The sequence below is a fragment of the Arachis ipaensis genome, chromosome B07 (genome assembly GCF_000816755.2).
Source record: "Arachis ipaensis cultivar K30076 chromosome B07, Araip1.1, whole genome shotgun sequence".
NCBI lineage: Eukaryota > Viridiplantae > Streptophyta > Magnoliopsida > Fabales > Fabaceae > Arachis > Arachis ipaensis.
The window spans coordinates 6,305,223-6,306,289 of NC_029791.2; the positions used below are offsets into that span (position 1 = coordinate 6,305,223).

The 1,067-nt window shown below is 21.5% G+C and overlaps 1 protein-coding gene and 1 long non-coding RNA gene across 4 annotated transcripts in view; one reads left to right on the forward strand and one right to left on the reverse strand.

The window, feature by feature from the left end:
• LOC107608690 (receptor-like protein 12) overlaps positions 1–1,067 on the reverse strand; it is a 24,341-nt gene that overhangs the window by 11,528 nt on the left and 11,746 nt on the right. The window lies entirely within an intron of this gene.
• LOC110264825 overlaps positions 1–1,067 on the forward strand; it is a 19,840-nt gene that overhangs the window by 9,440 nt on the left and 9,333 nt on the right. The window lies entirely within an intron of this gene.

Sequence of the window (1,067 nt, forward strand, 5' to 3'; positions counted from 1 at the left end):
AATTATAATTAATAATTATTTATTTTGTAATTTTAAAAAAAATAAAATTTAAATAATTATTAATTAATAACAATTTAAAAAATTAGAATTATTAATTGTTATTGATAAATTAAGGTTCTATTTGGTTAATGTATATGATGAGACATAGACATAAAGACACAGACGCTAAAAATATGGACATAAAATATTTGTGTTTATATATTGAGTTTGGCAAAAATTAAAGAACAAGACACACATATTTAAAAAAAAAATTGAGTTATCCTTCGACAAATTTTACTACTATTACTGTATATCTATTATTCCAATTCCAAACACTACATATCTTACCATTAATTGAATTTTATTTCTTCTAATATTTTTTATTTTTTTAATATATCATTTTAAATTATCATTTAAATATTAAATATATAATTTTCTTAAAAAATATTTAAATAAATAAAAAATTAAATTTACAATGTTTTTTTTAGAAAATAAAAAGATAAATTTGATTGTAGAATCTAAAAGAAGAAGAGAAAAAAGAAAGATTTGAAAAGATAAGAGGACAAATTTTAAAAATTTAATAAAGATAAAAGAGTAAAAAATTAGTATCTCATAAATTGTGTCTCAGTATCTCACCAAATTAAAAGTACATAAATTTAGTATCTTTTGTGTCTCACCAAATCAAACAGACATATGTCATCGTGTCTATATTTCTTCAACCAAACACTACCTGACTGATAATTAAATGATTGGGTATTGATTATCTAACTTGAATTCATAAATAAATTAGAACTTAGAAGACTTGTTCAGTAACATACGTGATAGTAGTGAATGATGACATTTTAAGGATAGTGTAGGCTTGGGATTGGACGAAATTTAAACTATATTAATTATTTGAATAATTTTAGAGACATTCACATTATTATTGCTTGCCAACACTGAAATTCTTATACTAATAATCAAACTTTTTATTTCCATTCAGAAATTGAAGTTTCTCTTATTTCCTAGTGATGGTTAAATGGCTGTGATTATTCTCCGGAGTTTTATACTGTACAATAATAATCATTTCTTATTTTTGTGAATCACCA